The sequence below is a fragment of the Falco punctatus genome (genome assembly GCF_963210335.1).
Source record: "Falco punctatus genome assembly, chromosome: 4".
Classification (NCBI taxonomy): domain Eukaryota; kingdom Metazoa; phylum Chordata; class Aves; order Falconiformes; family Falconidae; genus Falco; species Falco punctatus.
The window spans coordinates 62,342,156-62,359,368 of record NC_137583.1 but is presented as its reverse complement, the minus strand read 5'-3'; the positions used below and the strand labels follow the sequence as shown (position 1 = coordinate 62,359,368).

General features: G+C 41.1%; 1 protein-coding gene across 4 annotated transcripts in view; it reads left to right on the top strand.

The window, feature by feature from the left end:
• Positions 1-17,213, top strand: part of DIP2C (disco interacting protein 2 homolog C) — a 325,883-nt gene that overhangs the window by 61,089 nt on the left and 247,581 nt on the right. The gene's annotated exons all lie outside the window — the stretch shown is intronic.

Here is a 17,213-nt window from a genome sequence, read left to right as displayed (position 1 = left end):
CTGCTAAAACACAACAAACAAGGCTGAGAACTCTCCATCCTTAGGGGTATTCAAAACCCACCTGTTCATGGCACTGAGCAGGGTGACTCAGCTTTGGGCATGGGCTGGGATGGTCCTGGGAGGTGCCTGCTGACCCCAACTACTTGGTGATTCTGTGAATTGGTGAGAGCTGATGTGGAGGGTACTAGACACTGTGCATGTGACTGTAGCATTCACTTAGATGTTGTCTGACCAAAACGGCTGCAAGGATATCAGTAAGTGTGTTGGCAGCTTAGGTTGATACAGACTATTTGTATGGACACCCCTAAAAGCATTTTACTTATTGTCCATTACTTTGAGAGGTGTCCGTAGTGTAAAGTCAGCTTAAGCAGGTATGGGAAAATTCTTTCATGTGTTTCAGGGTTGAATTGTTTTTCACTGCCCAAAGTTAGGGAGATGCTGCACCCATAGAAATACTTTCGGATATATATCCATTAGGTGGTTTTGTACTTGGGCAAATGGGTTGATTGAAGAGCCTTGTGAAAGACTCATTAGGCCTTTCTAACCCTTTTGGTTGCCCACACATTACCACACAGGCTAACGTTATCTATTAAGAACATGAGGGGAAAAAAACCCATGGCCCGGGACTGTGTAAAATGAAATCGATTTTCAGTCCTTCGAGAAGCAGACTCCTTGCTGCTGTTTTCAGTCACATGAACAGCTATACGGGATCAGACAAGCCCAGCATGTTCCTGGCCAGTAAGAGACAGTATCAGGAAGGGGCCAGCACAGGGCAGTTCTTTCCCTGGTGAATCCCTTGAATTTCCTGTAGTTGGCCAGCCGGAGACTTTCCGAGCTACACTGTTAGCTTGGTCACATTGTTCAATAGTCAGCGATGAATTTACTTCCCCTGAATTTTTTCCATAAAACCATTTATACTTTTGGCCTCTGCAGCATAGAGTTTCACAATCTAATGATTTTGTTTGTGTGGAAACGTCCATCCTTTTGTTTTAGTTAGATTTTTTTTTTTTTTAAACCTGCTGAATGATAATTTCTGTGAGTCCCCATGAGCTTTCTGTGTTTACAAGAGAAGGAATAGTAATTCCGAAAGTTAGATAAAAAACGAAGCTGCTAGAGAAAATATTCTCAATCAGATGGACCTTTGGCTTCATCCAGTATGACAATTCATGTGTTCCTGTAAGTGATTAGGTAAAATTCCTGTAAAGTCCTGTAAGTAATTCTTAAGGAAAGTGATAACTCCAGACAACTGGGCAGCTCCAGTCTTCGTGTTGACTTTTTATTCTTCTGAGGGTATGTTCATGTTCACTGGTTTTTGCCTTAGTTACTCTTCAGCACTGAAGTATCTCAGTAGGCAACAGTATCTAGGAGTATGGGAAAATCAGCACATAGCCAGGAGAGCTGTATGTTTTGAGAAACGGGGTACAGATATCTGAAGTATTCAAGCTTCATTTGAAAAACAGAGAATTAAAATGCTTCATTTTTCTCTGTATGGTTTCTCTCGTTAGCTTTCTACAGCGACTTTGAGATGTGAAGAGGTGGAGTGAGAAATTAATACAGTTATAAGATATCTCAAAGGTTAAAAAAAATCGAGATACATGCTCTTCATCTCTTTCTGTTCTAACTCCAGAATGGCTGAATAAAATGAGAACAGGAGATGAGGAAAAGGCATGTAAGAGCAGACTCACCCGAAAAGGGGAGCTGCAAATTTTGCAGTTTGCTTTCTTTTCTTTGGGATGTGTTTTAGCATATGCATTCCTCTTCCCCATAGTTTTAACAGGTATTTTATTACTTACCTTTTACAGAGGTCTTACAGATTTAAGAATAAAAATGTTGTGTTAAAACTGATGAGATTTTTTAGAGTGTCACACTCAGAACAAGCTATACTAACCAGATACCAGGCGGAGTTCAGCAGCAGTGACAGCAGGAAGGGAATTCGTCTGGGTCTTACTGCAACCTGTTTTGAAGCAGGTGATTTTGTTTCTTACTAAAAAATACCTAGGCTTATTTGGAGAAGGGTAGTTTGGTGGTAAGGGTTTGAAAAAGTTGAAAATCTCTTCACAGTCTTGGAAAAACAAACTTCACATTTGATGGAATATCTCTGTTATAACGAAAGAGTCTTAGTTTATGGTTATCTGATCATAAACAAATAGAACTGTCCTAGTTTTTGATTTTGACTTGCGGATGGAAAAACTGGTGAAAGTCTGGGAGAGGAAACACAGCTCTCCTCTTCCAGCCTCTCATCATCCTCCCACCCAGAGCCTCCCCCCCCCAAGTATGCTCTTGTCAGGGTTAGCTGAGTCTATTGGTTTGTGTAGTACTTGCGTTTACCTTCCTCTCGAATGGTAGGAGAAAGAAACACAGAGTATTTAAACTGTATCTGTTGTCTTTTCAAATTCAATTATACTTTGTAATTTCATTCAGCTAGCCGTTTTTTTCATGAAGACTCCATGTGAAGTTATTTACAGCTGTGATACAGATGGATGTTTAAAATAGCATTCTCCTAAAGCTGGTGCGGGACTTCATATGGCTCAGCTGTTGCAAGGTACACATTTTTAGTGATGTGTACATTTTAACAGGTATGTTATCCCTGTGGTCAATGGATCTTCCTTTTTTTTTCTTTAACGCTGCTGCTGCTTTCTCCAAAAGAATAACCAATGTTTATGCTGCAGCTTTTTCCTGTATAATTAATTGTAAGGTTTTTGTATTGACTCCAGAGAATCTAAATGGCACAACAGAAGACTAAAAGGAAAAGCGTGCTTCATAAGGTGATTGCCAGAGATGGAATTACACTGTTATTGTTAGGGTAAAAACAGTGTGAGAAAAGTTTGATCATGATGATGTTACAGCTTCCATTTAGTATGGGAATACGGTATCTAGAAAATGAACTGTTAGGTTTTCAAGAGTGTTTTGAAGCATAGGATTAAGCAGCTAGATTAATTCTGTATAAAATAATCAGTTCACAAGGTTAACATGAGCCAACTGGGTTTTCTAAAACAGATTTATTTATCCATAACATGCAATTTCAGGCTTGTGTGTATGCACAGACCTTTTACATTTAGAGTTTTAACATCTAATTGCACTGCTTTTCCACACAGCTTGCCACCAAGACTTTAAAACGTGTCACAAGAAAGATTCGAGCTAAATATAGCATGTCCTCTTCATTTGAAAATGAGGGCTCAGGAACATGAATGTGTAAATGATTTCTGTGATGTGGAGCTGGAGGGTAGCTGAGTGGCTGCTCTCTGCCTTTCTGAGCTGTCTCACTGCCGCTTCAGCTTGTGCGCTGTGAGTCACGCTGATGTCATTCCTCGTGTTGGCAAGGCAAAACTCAGTAGATCTGTGACTCTATTTTGGGATTTACAGATCTGGGTTTGGTAGCATTGTAAACATCTGAATATAGGAGTAACAGTTTTGCTGTCACCCCCCCGCCCCCCCCCCCCCCCCCCCCCCCCAGGACTTCAGACGTCATACATGTGATTGCTTTCCCACTCAGTAACACCTGAACAATACCATTTTCTCCAAGTTTTCTCTCTCTCTCTTCCTACCCCTTATTAACGCTTCTCATTAGAGGTGTTAAAGCTTTATGAATTAAATACTGCCAATACAACAGGAGCAGTCTAAAGCCTGGCAGTTGCTGTTCTAGGCTCCTGCACGGTGTGAGAGCACTGTGTGTGTCTCTGAGAGGATCATTCCTTTATGGCAGTGGTGATGATACTAATGCAACTTAAGATTTCTGTTTCAAATAACTTTTCTGTGGAGGTTCATCACATTGTACTGCTTTTTGAAAGTAAAATTGGACATACTACTTACTAGATGTGTTGAAAGTGAGGATGCAGGTTGCTGAAGCCTAAAATTACTCACCGTGATGAATAAGAATTTTTATTAAAGGAAAGCAGCGGTGTCTCTTTAGTGGTGTGCAAGGTTTAATGACTGATGCATCATCTACCAAACACCTTCAATTTCCAGGTCTGCTGGAAAAACTGGCACATTGCAGTTGGCCTAGGTGATCATTGTAGGTTCCTTCCGAATGAACTGTTGTTCTATTCTACTCTGCTCTGCTCTACTTTACTCTCCACTCTCTACTCTGTTCTGCTCTGCTCTATTCTATTCTTCCTCTTCTGTAACTATAGTGAAAGTTGTTGCTAATCAGTTTTTACATTGAACTTGGATTTTAAATTAGTACTGGGTTGCCATAGTTTAATTATTTATTTTTTCCCAAGTGTTTCAAATGCAGTCTGTACATGCAAGCAAATTCTGTATAGTGCTCCCAAAGGAGGATTGTCTCTTCTTTTTCCATCTTGGATTTTGTTAAGTTCTGCGTGTCTGTCAAACTCACTTTTGCCTAATGTCTAAAATTCTTTGAGCCCTCTGCTTTGCTCTCTGTAAGCCTGACTGTAATAGGACCCCTCAGGGGTTAGTTTACTCACAACACACAATGAAGTAGGTTGCAACTACATCTGAATGTTAATGGCAGCTGTAATAAAGCAAATGTTCGTTCTGTTTTTCATTACCCTTGCACATATTGCACTCCCACTAGAAATTTATTTTGTGATTTTTTCTGAATGGCATTTCACACTTAATAAAGACATTTTCAATAGGTTGGGGATGTAAAGAATTGTGTATGAGTGCTATATTAAGAATATTGCTGCCTTCTTACTTTTTGATCATAATAGAAGTATCAAGACAACAATCAGAAGCTGCAATCAAAGGTAATGTAACTCAGTAGATCTTGCATTTTAAGGTCATAATTTACGGAGGCATAAACATTTTGATCTTTTGAATATAGCCTCTACTACTGCTCACTGGAAATGGAAAAATTTACTGAAGATAATGTGTCTAAAGCATGTGGCATGCACTGCAAAAGAAAGGAATTAGTTAACTAGAAGACTTCAGTGGGTTCTAAAAAGTGGTAGAGGTATTTATACAGCATTTGAATCTTCATAACCTCTGAATTTTGGATGCTGTTTAGTGTGTGACTAATTAGGTTTTTTTCAGTGGAGGCAAAATTCAATGTGGAAAAGCTTATTGCAGTAATCTTTTTAGTAGGAACATAACCACAGACAGAACCCATCAGTACTTAAGGAATATACTCTTTTAATGCACTGAAATGCCTTGAAAAAATGAGAGTGGGTTGGAAAGCAACAGTCGGTAACTCAGACAGCAAAATGCTTTCTGATTTCTGCCTCCTTTTTGGTATTATTTACACTTTGGAAATTACAGTATTGGTTTTAATTCAGATTAATGACAGGAAAACAAGGAAAGATTTATGGTGATGATTTTAACTAGACCTCGCATACTGCTGATGGCAGACTGATGGGCAAACTTGATCTTATGTTTTCAGAACTGCCTTGATTGTGATGCATTGTTGTGGCCAAAGCAGAGCCATGCAGTCTTTTCTATGGAGAAATTAAAAACTCTGGCCATTTTTTCCGTATTTACTTATGTACAGGACCACACATTTACTTGAGATTCAAGTGTAACTGGCTGTAATGAGAATTGAATTCTCTGTATTTTGCAAAGCAGAATAGTTGGTGTGGTGCAATGTAACGGTGTCAAAAGTCTCCTTGTTATCCAGAGTAAATGAAACAGATTTTCTTGTTAAGTACTTAAACATCAACATTAGAACTAAAATATTTACTGTGAGATTTAGAAGTTTCTCAACAAAACTTTTGTTCTTGCTTAGTATAAGGAACTTCACGGTGGATTAATAGCATTGAAACTAAGGCTGTGGAAAATAGTTTTAATACCAAAATAATTGTTTAAATACAGTCTTAATTACAGTGATTAGTGTAGTTCTTATTGAGCGATAATGTATTCCAGCTCAAAATCATATCTGGGTATTAGGTATTACTGTGTCACTATGCACTGAAGAGTTATTTTATTTAAAAACAAAACAAGAACAGTTTATGGTGAGAATGTAAAAGACAAGTCTGATTCAAATGCGTCTAGCATTTTTGTTTCATACAAGCTACTTCAAGAACGGGTTGCCCATGTGTGTTCACAAGGGTGCTTCCCTAGCGGTCCAGAATTGAAGGAAAAATGTATTTCCCCTTATTTCAGTTTATAACTGCTGCTCACTCGGTGTTCTCTGGGGGGTTCTCTATGATTCTGCTTTCCTCAGGACAGGTGATTCTCCAGAACAGGGGGCTCTCAGGTGCTTCTTCAGGGAACAGGGATTTTTTTGCACATTCCATGGCAGCGGATCAGGGCTTGAGCAAGTCTTTCCTTACATGTGTTGGGTATCTGCTGTTAATCAATGCGGTGGTAGCTGGGCTAGAAACTGAGGCGTCCATTCAGTCACAAGTGCTAGTGTGTTCCCAATGGGGTGGTGTGTTACGCTCCATCTTTTCTATGCCAATTTTTAAACACCACTTAAATTCCTTGGCTAGTTGACTTCTGTTTTCTTTCTCTAATTACATTTGTTGACAGAGTGGGTCCATGTAATAAACCTGAAGAGTATGTTCACCATAGGGTTTATATAACAATGTTTGGAAGGCAAACATTGCCTTTCGACACGTTTGAATCATTATGTGTATCTGAAGAAAGTCTTGGGCCTAAAGGCGATGGCATCTAGTCTGGGTTAAGTTCAAGGCTGCGGTCAGCAGGCTGCAATGATAGCCAATTTTGGCAAAAGGAAGAAATTTAACAGGCGTTTTTTAGTGTGATCTGAGTTATGTTCTGACTATTACGTGTGAACAGCTAAGCCATGAGCCTGCTCAAATTTAAACATGTGACTGTTCCCGCTGGCTGAAATGAGACTGCCCATGCCTAAATGAAACGTAGGCATTGGAGTTTGCAGGGCTGGAATACAATGGAAAATGCCCTCTTGCATTTATTGTTTTATGCTAAAAAGGGGAGTATGGTCTCTCAAAAATGTAACCGGTGCACTAACAACTGCAGTAGGGTGAACATAAACCACCTTGATCAAGCAATACTGTATGTTTAAGTTGATTGCAACAATTTATGACACAAACTGTAACCATTGCACACATCAGATTAAAAGCTGCATTTTTGGAATAGGGCATTTGATAATTATTTGGAGCCCTTTGTTTTAAATAGTCATGAAATTTCTGGTTGTATGTATATATATTTAATTTAGAAGTGCGTATACTTTAATCTCCCATTTTTTACTTTATACTGGGCATAAATTAAATGTTTTGGACTCTGTGTATTAGGAGGTATGCTTGTCCTCTTTTGATTTCACACTATTTAAAGAAAGAGAATTGGTGTACTGTATTTTGCTAAACTATAGGAGGAATCCAGAATTTAGTAATAACATTCTGGATGCATTCTCAGGGAAATGGTTTCAAAAGAAAGCTTGGAAAACCTTGATTAAGTAAAGCTCAAATATGAAAGGAGCAGGAGATCTGTAAAGTTATTGATCTTGGCAATGCTTTTTCTAAGAATTGAGTGTTGCAAAACCTAATCAGTGGCCTGGAAAATATGTGGTAATTAAGAAAGGCCAGAATGGTCAGAGCTCCTCAAGCACAGGCATGAAAATTTGTATTATAGCAATTGAGTCAAACTGAATGGAAATGTGGCGCGGGTGGCTGCTCCTTTTCCCGATGAATGTCTGAAGGAAACAGATGGTGCAGCACAGCTCACAACTTCACATGCAGTTTTAGGTCGAGTTTCTGTAGTTCGAGAGAGAATATTTTAGCTAAAGTCAAGTCAGAAAGCATTCAAATGATCAACAAATCAGAAAATACACCCTGAGATCAGAGCTGCTTTATCCTGATAGATAATTCTAGTAGTAGGACCTAGATATGTCTTTCTTTTTTCTCATGGATGTTGTAGTTGTGAGATGCACAAACAATACCATAAATGGTGGAAAAAGCTCTTCACAGAATCTCCACTATACAGTTTGGTTGTAGCTGGATTTTATTTAAATACAACCAAGAATTGTCACTATGTATGTTTCTATGAAAATCTATTTTAATAACAACTGTATTGGAGGAGTCCAAATAACCTCATTTTCATGTAAGACAGATCATAGCTTGTGTCCCAGTATATTTTTTCAGACCTTTCAACCACGCAAAAAGAAGTATCTCAAAAATCTAACATACAGTTGCCAGTGTGCCTGTGGGGTTACAATGCATACTGTGCCAGTGTGTGAACATATATCGTTCAAATTATCTTTATTGTTAACTTGCCTTTTAGCATTTAGATAGCATTAGCGATGGGACAGGCGATTTTCATATTGGCACCACGGGTACGGTCTTGGGCCAGACTTTACAGCTGAGAAGCTGGTCTGGTCTCTGTGGCATTCATAATTGAGACGTTACAGGTTTTCCCAAGGTAAGAGCTGTCTGGATCCAGGTAATGGAAATTGAAACATGTTTCATAAAGAGTAATTTTTACCTTTTTGATCATTTTGGCAATTAGATCCCCAATTTTAAAACTATGTCTAGTTAACCGTGCAGTTTTTACTGTTTGTGTTATGTTGATAGTTGCAAGGGGCCCTTGTGTTTGTAGCTAGTTTGTTTGACTGTGCCCTTGTCATGAAATTTAAATGTCTTTTAAATTTAAGGGTTGCTGGGCAGTAGGCCTTGATGCAAGTGACCCGGCCTCTTTTCCTTTGGTTTGGGCCACCCAGAAAGCTTTACTTGCCTTGCCTTGCCTTGCCTACCCCACCCCACCCCACCCCAACCGTGGCAGGTGGTTTCAGGACTTTATACCTGTGCAGGAGAACGTGGCCTCAGCACCATCCCCTTCTCTTTACGTCAGGCCAAGGGCCTAGGGCCGTCATTGGTTCCTCCTGTGCTGTTTGCATCCCAGTCATCGGTCCTGGCTTCCCGGAGGGTGGTGTCCCTGCGCAGGGTGAGCCCTCAGGCACCCAGGTGGGATGTGCTTCCTCAGCCTGCCATTCCTTGGTGCCAATTCATTGTTGCGGGTTTGTCCTGGCGTTCAAATTCTGTTGTTTATAAAAGTTTACTAAACACTTAAAATTTATTTACTATGCGGTAAGACACATTTTTCTTCTTGCCTGGCTTTGACTGCATAGATTAGTGTTTCGCCAGGGGTATTATGACACTTCATTATTTAAGTGGAGCTGTTACTTTTATAATGTATTCAAGCCAGTGCAAGACCCGTTGTTTTAATGCTATCAAATCCTGGTGCATGGTGGTGGATGTGTTCCTAGCCAACAGGAGAAATCTTCCAATGTCCTGAACTTTTATGTGCAATCTGAGAATTTAAATGAAAAAAAACATGTGTTGGCTTCCTTTGACCTCTGCCAGGACTTCTGGAGCAGAGTGACATTTGTCATCGCCAGTGTCAACAGTTCTTCAGGGGACTTTCAGGTTGACTGGCTATTACATTATCATACTCTTTCTCTGCGCCCCACCCCGGCTTTTTGGTCTATTTTTTATGGTGTTATCTAGGCTCTGTACTCTGTTGGAGTATGCTGCCATAGTTGTGTAAGACATCTAGTCCTGCTGAGCCGTTTTGGGGCATTTTTCTGGTCTGGAGATAATAAATGGTGTAGATTCTTAATTAATTACAGTAGTGTGTAGTTCAAACCATTGCTGTTGTGTGTTGTGGAAAGTAAGAGGCAAAGCTGTCATAGGAGTTGACAATATAAATAGACATGAGAAATGAAAGCTGGTACATGAGATGCATTATTATCTCCCCCAGGTATGAACTCACAGGGTAAAAAGTAAAATGATATATCTAGTTTGAACCACCTTAGTGACATCTGAGGTGAGACAGGAGACATCAGAGCCCTGTCATAATATCAATTGTTCTAATTAATGTCTCCTGGAGGAGCCATATAAATGTGTAGTGCTGATATATATGCTTAATACAGTCAGCATCAGGCTCAGTCTCTCCAGTTTACTATACAAATGTATAAAAAGAAACAATGTTTACCCCAAAGACGTTACATTCCAGCTTCAGAGGAAGTCCTAGCAAGCAGATGTTGCAAGAGGGGGAAGCAGGGAAGAGAAGGTGTGTGTATCACGGTGCTGACAGACCTCACGGCTATGCAAAAGTAACTTTCAAACCACAGGAAGCTCTTGGCATCTTGCAAGATAAGGCCTCTTCAGGTCCTCATGCAAAGAATATACTCCTTATTCCACCAGGTGATAAATGTCTTTTGAGTGCACTCTAGCTCTGCTGCTGTTGATAAGAAATGCAGATGCTTAGCATCTTTCAAGTATTCGGAAAGAATGAAACGGAGATTTATGCCTGTGATTTTTGTTGAACTGTTTAGTTTATCTAACCTGTGTGCATCCTTTCACCTGTTCCTTAAAAAGTACGTGTATGCCGTGTACTGACTATCCTATTGGCTGTTGTGACACTGCAGAAGCATAATTGCCGAAGCTTCTGACGGGACTGTTCTCCATACAGATGTGTCTAGAAGCATGGCCTGATAAGAATAGCTAGTGCTTCTGTATGAAGTTATCTGTGTGAAAGCAAACTGCATCAATTATGAAATCATTTTGCATTTAGACTTTGAAAGTTGGTAAAAGCTCATGGTAACACTGTATAAAGAATTGATAAGAAAAGTGAAATATGTTTATTAATGCTGCTGTTGAAATGAACCCAGTATTTAGCATTCTGCTAGCCCCAGGTTGGTCCCATTAATCAGTATCACGCCAAACTTGATCAAAGTTTGTCACTGTATCCTGTATTTATTTCACTGTCTCTGTGTCTCCTGTCTCTTAGAATCATCGAATAATTTAGGTGGGAAAAGACTTTTAAGATAATTGAGTCCAACCATTAACCTAGGCACTACCAAGTCCATCGCTAAACCATGTCCCTAAGCACCACATCTACAGTCTTTTAAACGCCTCCAGGGATGGTGACTCAACCACTCCCCAGGGCATCCTGTTCCAGTGCTTGACCACCCTTTCTTGTGAAGAAATGTTTCCAAATATCCAATCTAAACCTCCCCTGGCTCAACTTGTGGCCAGTTACTCTTGTCCAATTGCTTGTTACTTGGGAGAAGAGACAGACCCCCACCTCACTACAGCCTCCTGTCAGGGAGTGATAAGGTCTCCCCTCAGCCTCCTTTCCTCCAGGCTAAAAGTTCCCTCAGCCACTCCTCGAGTATTCCTGCCTGCTCTGCTAGTGCTGTGTGTTGGGTTTAATCCTGCATGGTTTTGCCCAGGTGTGCTTTTATTTCAGAATGAGACGAGAGTACTTAGCCATAGGACTCTTACCAACCAAACAGAAGGGTGACTTTTTCGTAAAGGTAGAAACCCCTCAGATCTAACCAGGAGACCTTGTTGCGTAGGCTCTGGTGAGTCTCCGAGCAAGATGCAGGCAGGCTGCTTTAAGTTGGGAGGTACCTGTTGGCCTGTCTTATTGAAGGCAGCCTGCCTGTGTGCTGCTGTGCTATAGGATCACCCAGATCACACAAATGAAGGGACCACAGTGTGTTTTGTAACGAGCTGGGATTTCCATGTGTTCCTGCTACTCAGCCAGAAATTTTCACTCCAGGGCATTAGAGCTTGGATTCCATGTAGAATTTAATGTCAAAAAATGGTATCTGAAACAAAATGTTTCTGTTTTGGCATTTCTCTTTTGTGTAACATTTGGAAATGTTATTTTAATATAGAACACAAGAGACTTACCTTAGGACAAAGGGCTGTGATTCCTATCTGGCTGTGATAACTCAGCCCCAAGGTAGCAGCAGAACTGTAAGAGTATATTTACTTCATATTTTATCAGCCAGCAGTGTGATCAGCCACGCTGGGTCCTGGCACTTGAAGGTATTGGTATATTTTGGCTAATGGCTGCACGGAGGTTTTGATGTAAATTCTGTCAAAGCTACTGAAGCTGTGAATTATCTTGTATAACATCAGATAGCAGTTTAAGTGTCTGCCTCTGATCAAATTGTACTAGGATCCATATGTAATCAAGGGAGAAGTATAGGTTTTTTTCTTGGACACAGTTCCTCTGATCCCTCTTTTAGACATCTGAGGGTCAAGTGAATTGTAGGCTAGGAGTGCCTGTCTCTATCCATTGTCTAGGAGTAGAAACCAGATTAATGACATGGATTCGTTTGACAAACCTGAGACATCCTAACCAGAGAATTGCACTAGTGATTTTAATAAGGTTTCTCATCATGCCCCAGATGGATTGACTCAGTGATTCTTTCTATTGCCAAACAATGGAAAAATGGGACGTGAATTCTGACTGGAACTTTTATGTATTCTAGAAATCCGAGTAACTTGATAAGTGTATATTAGTAAAAGTTATTTTAAGTACTGTATATATAACCAGAAAAGTAGAAAAGAAGGATTTTTTTTTAATATATATGCCTTTTCATGTAAGAAAGAATGAATTCTTTTGTTGCAGCAGGAATAAGATTTGTTTGTTATAGAGAAAAAGTCCTTTTACTTCAGACTTCAGGGGCCTTTTAATTCCCAAAGCTGCTTTACAGATTTTACAGCTGTCCAACTTCAGACTGATAGTCTGTGGATAGATGTATCACAGGCAGTTACAATGCAGGGATGCATTACAGCTGATTCTCTTACAACACTTGCTTATTAGAAGGGAAAATAACAAAAAAAGGAGTATTTTTGTTCATGGCTGACTTGCATCTGGGGACATTGCCAGGTATGTTCTTCTATTCCTAGGTTCCTTAATATGTCCTGAAAGGAAAAGAAAAGAACCAGCATATTCCCACTTCCAAACTTGCTGGGAGCTGTTTTGGTCAGCGTACAGCTAGAAAACATCTGGGATGCTACCCAAGGTGCACCAGGTTGGGATGCCGCCCACATGCTGGCAACATTGTCAACATGAGTGCCATGGGCAGGGAGGGCTCCGTGGGCCACCACCTCTGGGCCCACACTGAGGACATCTGGGGAACTCTTCCTCCACCCAGAGGGGCTTCCATCTGACGTCCATTCCAGTCCCACATCCAAAGGTCTTTGCTTATTGAAGTTAAGAGGGCAGCCTTTGCAATTAAAGTTCCATTTCACAACCCTTTCAGCTTGTGGGGTTGTGTTTTGTTTTTGTAGGAATGGAAGTTTCTTACAAGTTATTTGCGTATTTATGTGCTGGTCAGAGAGACCATCCTTGCCTGGACCTCGGTGCACTTGCCCTGGAACTCAAAAGACCTGCTCTGGAACGGTTTCACGTGGCGCCCAGAAATGTATGAAACTTCAGGCACTGAGTTAAACATCCCTATACGGGGATAAGGTCTGAGATATGACTAGAGTTCATTGCCGTGTACAAGTTAATTGGCCTGCCTCTCTACTTTCTGGGGCCACACTTGTCCCTCAGAAAATAAAGGAATTCCTGGACATAGCCAAGATTTTACTTTATTTTACTATATGGACCACACTGTACCATCGCTGCTTTCAGCTGTAGTCAGTCGAGATCTCAACACAAAAGATACTGAAAAGTGTAACAGGGTGCCACTGACCGAATGAACAGCTTTCCCACTGAACATCAAGGTTGTTTTCATCATGGTGCAAACAGTATTCTTTGTCTGCTTCAGTATTGGCACAGGATCACAGATTTGTAAAGCACCAATATAGTGGGAGCCCACTGACCTTTGTCCAGCATGCTGCTCTGCTCTTAGCTGCTGATTTCAATGACTAATTTGGGAGAGCAGAAACTCTTTATCCCTGTCATCCTAAAGGGTACCGTTGGCCTGTCACTGCAGGGGTGAAACATGCTGACGGGGACTGGAAGGGAAAAAAAAAGATGGCTACTTGCACTGCAGTAGCTGTACTTCCCACAGGCCCTGTTTGTTTACTCTGAGAGCTGGCATCTGTTGCAGCCTTTCGGAGACCCCCACTGTCACAGCAGCGTGTATTGTGGAGCTGAGGGAGGGTCACACACATTTCGCCTTCCAAAACTCCTTAGGGGGATGGAGAAGAACCAGAGAACATGTGAGACCTTGATGCTGCTGCTGCCACTGAAAGAAAAGGTACTGTTTTGGATAGGTGCTTGTAAGGATGTTCCAGAACACTTCTGTAGCATCAGCACTGCCTACAGTATCTACCCAGTTACTCACTGGGTAAGTTGTAGTGGTGCTTTGGTATTGTATTTTCTCAAATCTACAAAAGGCATCCTGGCTTCTTTGCATTCAAAATGAAATCTCCCTTAGCTGTCTTCATTTAAAGTACATGGCAGGCACCAACCCGCTGCTTAATTTACATTTTGATGTGATATTTAAAAAAATATTTTCCCCTAGATGTAGAGAAGTTATCTGTTAACATAGAGCTAAATTATTTTTATTTTATTACAGAAATATGTTTATTGACTTCATTGGGACAATATTGTATCAATGAGGCACACAGTTTTTGGCTTGTAAGCAGCTGAATTCAAGATGCTATGCAATTTAAACAAAAATGCGGAATCTTAGATCCGTTTGTCCTTTTGAGCTCTAGAATATGCTAATTTAATGAGTGTTGTGTATTGTATTGATTATAGTGCCTTTAGATTTTAATGAACATTTTTATCTTTGGTGTTTCAGCTTTGGAAAGCTAAAAGCATTTACTTATTGGCAAACAAAATCATTTAAGGGTTATGGGTGTATTTGTTTATCAAGATGTTTTTAAGTCAGTCTTTTGACCATTCACAATTGTTCCCTGAGCTGGCATCCCCTGAACACAAGAAATCACTGAAAGCCATCTGTATCTCTTCCTGACTTGAACGGAACTGTTGTAAAGTAACTAGATCCTTTTTAAGAGCTTCTGGCCCATATCCTAAAAAGTGAGATGGGGAGGACTGGAACAGGGGAAGTCAAAAAGACCAAGTTATACTTTATGAGCACTTATGAGGTTTGTGTAAACTCTGTAGCTGCAGTGGGCTGGGCATGGTCAGGTGGAAAAGGAGTAGAAGAATACATTTTGGATGAAGAAATGTTATATAATTCCCTGCCAAGGAAAGGTTGGAATCAGAGATGCTGCAGCACAGTGGATTGTTTATGCCTGAATTGTAGTGGTTGTATATAGTTTAGACTTTTTGGACTTGACCTTGTGTATGTCTTGTATGTTTGCACTTTCCAACCATGCTGTTGAAATACTGGCAAAAATGGTGGGTTCAGAATGCCTGTTAGGTTCCAAATTACAATAAAATTTGCCCTAGATTTGCCCTAGATGGATCAAACTAAGCTATTGAAACCAGAGAGGCTTAGGGGGTTGCCTTAATTGCTAGTACAGAAATGAAATCATCGTGACAGCAGAACTTCTTAAGTTAATGCTAATTCTGTCCAGTTGAAAAAGCTGTACTGAATTAACTTAATTATGTAAATTACTTACATAATTGAAAACATGTTAGGGGCTGGTTGAGGGAAGGGTGTATGGGAAGTTGTAATGTTGAAAAATAATTCATTTTAGGTTTTGCGCTGATACTGTTTTGTTTTGAAGATACTTCCAAGGTCTTGCTTGTGGGTCAGGAGGGCGAGAAAAGGGATTCAGTGATTCTGAAATATGTTCTCCCACTGGTAACTGTTTTTTTTTTTACCTTCAGAAACCTGTGGGAATTCATTCAAGTGCCTAGTAATTGGTTAATGGTACCCATAAAGGTCTGATGAGGAAGAGTTAGTTCCCATTGAGTTGTAAAGTAGGATTCTAGGATGTACGTGTCTAGGATTCACAAAAGTATTATCGTGGAGGAAGAGAGAGGTTTACTCTGAAGATACATTGGTGAGTTTGGTATTTGTTGCTTTGGTGTAGCGTAAACATAGGTATTATTCAACCTTAGCTGCATACGTTTCCTTGGAGGTGCCTGTTGTTCTGCATCTTGGATGTGTTTAAGCAGCAGGAATGGGTGCTGGGGGAGTGGGACCTTCATGCATGCCTTACCTTCAAAATAAAGGCTGCGTTGTGTGTCTGTCTTGCCAGTCAGTTGGAGACCTGAAACGGGTGGTATTTTCTGAGCTGGGAGAGGCTGGGAATGTGGCATTGAGCTCAGCTGCTGGAGGAGAGAAACATTTTACTTTCTTCGGTAACAATACCTATGCCTAAGGATCCAAATTAGAGTTTTTGGCCTCAGAGGGAGTTGTGTTTCCTCAACCAGAACAAGGGTCGTGCCAGGTATTGGCTTTATCTGGTAGAGCAAAGTGGTAAGCAGCACCTCAGCACAGCTCATCAGTAGGAATGCCATTTTAGCCCGTTCTGGCTCTTTAAAAGGAGTTAATAGAAAGTTTCTCCGAAAAAAAGCTTGTGTTTAGACTGGTCGTTTCAACGGGAAAGCTTATTTCTTATTTCTGTGATAGAATGACTATATGAAGTAACACAAAGTACGAAGAAGGCCAAAAGAGGGCTTTGTAAGGGGACCAGCAGCATTTCTCTCGGAGTTGAGTTCTGAGCAGCACTCACATGAGAATATTGGCTATTTTGTGCTGCTTCCCTCTTTTTGTTTAGACACAGAAGAGCTTGTATCCTTGGGACGGGAGTGTGTACTGATTCTGGCTTGCTGTCACAAAACTCTTGAAGCAGCAGTAAACTTGTGGTTTCTGCACCTGTCTTCATGGATTACTGCCCAGAACCCGTAATTAATGTGAGTCCTTGTGTGTCTAATCTGCCTTGAAAAATTAGACTTTCACCCCAGAATGCACTTGGTGCCACACTCAAGGCAGCCCATGCAGGCTGCGGCACTGGACGGGGCGGGATGAACGCGCCATGTGAGATGGCAGCACCGACTCCCTGCTGTGGTGTGGAGCAGTGCTGGTCCCTGGGCGGCTTCTTGGTCTTGTTTTTCCCTTCTTGGCTTCATGGCCTGTTTTCCCTGCGTGTACTGCCATGTCAAACAGCACCAGTTGTATGTCCGCCGGGATATGCCAGGTATGTGCGTTTGCTCTGTGGTAGGTCCCCATCTCAAGCCGTCCCACGTGTCCTTGTGGTGACAGCACGAGGCAGAAACACTGGAAGAAGTGTGTTTTGGCAGTTGTCCTAAAATCCTTCCTAGAAAGAATGTGAAATCGCTTGTGAAGGAGACAGATGGGATTCGCAGGCTGCTGGGCGCAGGTAAGCACGTGGGCTCTCCCTGAGCGGGGACGCTCCCAGAAGGTGGCAGGTATGCTGTGGGTGCTGGCCCCGTGCTGTTCCTGCCAGGTGCCTTGAGGTGCCTGTCGACTTTTAAGCTGGTGTGTCCTATAAGACCTGTGAAGAGCACATGTATAGCAATGTCAGTCTAAATTGCAGTAACCAGCTTTGGCAGACTGTTCTCGCAAGTGGCGTTGGCCCACCAAGCATCCTCGTTCCTTGCTTGGCTCATGCGGCAGGTGATGAATATGGATACGGACA